Genomic DNA, 4408 nt, shown 5'->3' on the forward strand with positions numbered 1-4408 from the left:
TTCTCTAAGCAGTAGATCAAGCTACTATCCTTCATTAGATTTGGGGAATGCTTTCTACCTGACCATTCCGTAAAAACTGGAACTGATAAGCATTTCTGTTTCTAGTGTATGTCCTACTTTTACCAGAATAGTTTGGCTTATTCACAGTTCCCTTTATTTATCCTTCTCTATTTTTGAGTGGGAAAAAATTAGTAAACCACAGTTTTTATACAGACAAATGCTTAATATTATGGAATAATCATATATATATATATATAAACCAATAATGGTTATTACTATATAATAATAATATATAAAACCAATAATTTGAATTTTTATTCTCTCTTGTTGTCCATTACCACTGCCTAGTCAATAGGCTTCCTATTAACATTAACTCCTTTAACATTTAGATACTTCTATTTTTGAAAGCCTTTTTGCTTTCTGGAACAAAGTGTTCTGGCGCTATCTTCAGTGCAGGCATATCTGTTTGAATATAATGCACACATTCCTGAAAGATCTTGCATTCTGTAAAATCACCACTAACAATCACAGGGCTTATGGAGAAAATGGCACTGGCTAAATCATATGAAGCTATGTAAACAGAGTACTAACAAAAACAGTAATTGGCATCTTGGGAAATAACTGGGGCAGATCAGGCAAACAGCACAGGTTTTCTGGAAGTTGCCTTGGGAGATATTAAAATTGCACAAAAATAATAGGGATGAAACTTTGGCTTGTGGGAGGTAAAGAATCAATGCAGAGGGAAGTGACGCTCTAGGCAAGTAAAACCTACCTTGAGCCTAGAACGCTTTAGTGGTGGGATTATAGCTCTCCGGAGTAAACTCAGGGCAGAGACCCATTTTCAATTTTCCAAAAATAGAGATGAAGGGACTCTTGCCTACGAAATAACCAAGCTTACTACCTTTTGTTGAGGGTTACAATTAGCCATTATTTTGGCTCACTTCCTTCAGTAAATCAGACATGAATCCACACAGCCTTTTTTTTTTTTTTTTTGCGGTACGCGGGCCTCTCACTGTTGTGGCCTCTCTCATTGCGGAGCACAGGCTCCACGCAGGCTCAGCGGCCATGGCTCACGGGCCCAGCCGCTCCGCGGCATGTGGGATCTTCCCAGACCGGGGCACGAACCCGTGTCGCCTGCATCGGCAGGCGGACTCTCAACCACGGCGCCACCAGGGAAGCCCCCACACAACTGTTTTTTAACTTACACTCAACTCTCCCCTCGTTATTAATGATGTAGGAATAAAAATGGTTAATGGAAGGATGTTATCGCAGAAGGAAATTTCTTGCAACAGCATGGAAGCAGCTTCTTTGAAACAGTTTGTAATTTTTTTTTAAATTTAGAAATAATGTTGGAGATAAAAATCTGTGAGCTCATATTTAAATTTTAAAAAATCTCGGGACTCATAGAAAATAGTTTGAGAGAACAAATATAAAACATCCATCATTCACATTTTGACAACACATATAACATTTTCTTCTTTTTGGTCCTGAGTTTACATTGATACTTCTGATTTTCACTTACATTTCCAAATGCTTTAATCTTTTATAAATAAAACCTAATTTTCTCTATATCAATGCATATTTATATCTTTCACTTTTAACCTAAACTGGGATTATATCTCATTTACTTTTATAACTCTCCAAGTGTTTATTGAACAAGTCAAAATTTTTCTAAGACACAGAAAAAATAATAAATAATGCTGATAGATTTTTCTAATGATAGATTACCCTACTTTCGTGGAATAAACCCTGTTTGTCCTGATTCATTTTGATTTAAGTACTACTGAATGGCTTGATATTCTAAGATTTTATTTATATTTTGTCATTTCTTCAAAATAAAATTTATAATGTTTTTGTGCTGTTATAACCTGGTAAGATGATTGGATAAGATTTTTTATATTTTCTATGTTATGGAACATTTTAAATAAAATCGAAACTGTCCCTTGTCAATTTTGTTAATTTATGCTTCACTATAAAAACATCCATTTGCTTATTTTTTTTTTTTAGATATTTGAAATACAACTTTATTCTGATTCTAAATGGAAAGAAATGGGAATGACAGTAACAAACAAGATTCCACCACTGAATATTGTGATGTGACTATAGCAGTCTTATACGTGAAACTCAAGGAGGAAATAACTGTGTCCCAAAATACATAAATATGCAGGTACAAAAAAAATGAAGGTTTTTTTTTTTTTTTAACTGCCACATTCACTCCGAAGCCCATTCATCTCTTTCAGCATCCCAAAGATTAATCACATGCTCTGCTTAGCTATATAATAAAGAGGCAAACATGTTGTATCACTGACATCACAGGTCAGTTGCCTATAAAACTAGACTTCTGACGCTGGGCTCCAGCTTCACTTTCTCACGGGTCATCATCTTCATCCAGGAGGGCAGTTGTCTGAGCAACCTCTAGATCGTGCTTGTACTGCACTGCCAACGCTGGGTCCATGACCACCTCTGGCGGGGCAAAAGCAGGCATGGCGACAAACTCTAAGTTAGGGTCTCCGATCAGTTTTCTAGCAAGCCAGAGGAAGCTTTTCAAAGTTGTAGTTACTTTTGGCAGAAATGTCATAGTACTGATGATTCTTCTTTCGGTGGAAGACAATTGACTTTGCCTTAACCTTTCTGTCCTTAATGTCCACTTTGTTGCCACACAACACGATGGGGATGTGATCTCTATGCCAGGTCTCTATGCCAGTTATGCACATTCTTGTAAGTAACTCTCGATGTTACATCAAACATTATAATGGCACACTGAGCTTGGATATAATAGCCATCTCTCAATCCACCAAATTTCTCCTGACCAGCTGTATCCCATACATTGAACTTAACAGGTCATCTGTTGGTATGGAACACAAGGGGATGGACCTCAACACCCAAGGTAGCTACATACTTCTAAAATTCACCAGTCAGATGACATCTCACAAATGTAGTTTTACCAGTACCACCATCCCCAATCAATACCAATTTGAACTGAAATTGGGGTTCTACTTGGGCAGCCATGGTGATGCTACTTCCAGAAGCGTCTCTGCGCTCGTCTGACTGAGGGCTCCATTTGCTTAGTTTTTAGAATGCATTTGTCCAAAGTTGCACATCATATTATTTTACATGATTTTATTACCTTTCATATCTGTGGCTATATGTTACATTATTTCATCTTTTCAGTCATAGACAGGCACTGGTATCATACATTAAAAAGAGACAAATATTTATTTGTCAGGTTATATTTTCATTGTTATATTAATTTTATATATTCGAATGTAGTGGATATTTTAATATCCAAAAAGGAGAAAAATATCTAAATGAAAATGTGAACTCCAAGTAAACAGCATTTATCTAACACAAACAACAAATAGTATATAAACAAAGAAAAGAAACCTAGGTTCTAAACCTAGATATCTATGACCTTGAGTAATTTACTTAATTTTCTACGTGACTTACATAATGCTTGTTATTACAAATTGGATCTCAGTAATATCACTCTAAATAGGAAAGTGTTCCCTGGGTAGGGGTGTGTGTGTGTGTGTGTGTGTGTGTGTGTGTGTGTGTGTGTGTGGTGTGAGCACACGTGCATGCACATGTGCGTGTGCGTGCACATATGCACATATTTTACAAACTACAAACTACTCAGAACAAACAATAATGCAAAATGGAGAATTAAGCTTTTCATCTATTATAGCCACTGGTTTTGTCAAATGTATACCAAAATCTTTCAGAGATGTAACACATTTTTCCCCCTTAATAAGAGGTTTTTATACCCAAGTATCCAAATCTCATTAACTCTATCAATATGACCATGGGTACATCCTCACTGGGAAAACCTTCCTAGAATTTTCTCATTTGACTAACACTGTACATTGTCTTATTTGATTAAATAATTTAAATTGAATGAAGGATTCCAAGGAGCTCTTTTTTTGCAAAGAAAAAATATTTAACCCTGTAATGAGTGGCAGATACCAATCTTTGTTAAACTTTGAATTTAATTTCTCAAATATAATTCTCTTTGAATGGCACTGTACTTATGAAGTGTCCAAACCCTTCTTGCAAATTATAGATTAATCACAAGGATGCATTTTTATTGTTCAATTTCCTCTAATACAGAAAAAATCATTCAAATAAAAATGTAAAATAAATGGATACAATTAAGTAATCTTATCTTTCTGTAATACTCTAGGTATACTGTATTCTATAGGACCATTGATACAGAGATATTGATAATATCTCAATCACTATTTATTGCTGCCTGAAACAATCACTATTTGTTACGGTCCAAATCAGTCCTGATCTAGTTTATAATAAATCGAAATAGGACCAAGGCATACAAGATATCGCCAAATGTTATTTTATCTACAAAATGAGGATAATTTTAACAAAATGAACATTCTTAAAGGCTTTTTGGAAA

General features: G+C 35.3%; 1 pseudogene across 1 annotated transcript; it reads right to left on the bottom strand.

Moving 5' to 3' along the window:
- Window positions 1-2368: 2368 nt before the first annotated feature.
- LOC307184115 (GTP-binding nuclear protein Ran-like) lies at window positions 2369-2878 on the bottom strand (annotated as a pseudogene). The gene has a single exon. The product of its transcript is annotated as a GTP-binding nuclear protein Ran-like (transcript).
- Between the last annotated feature and the right edge of the window lie 1530 nt (window positions 2879-4408).

This window comes from Stenella coeruleoalba (genome assembly GCF_951394435.1).
Source record: "Stenella coeruleoalba genome assembly, chromosome: 3".
Classification (NCBI taxonomy): domain Eukaryota; kingdom Metazoa; phylum Chordata; class Mammalia; order Artiodactyla; family Delphinidae; genus Stenella; species Stenella coeruleoalba.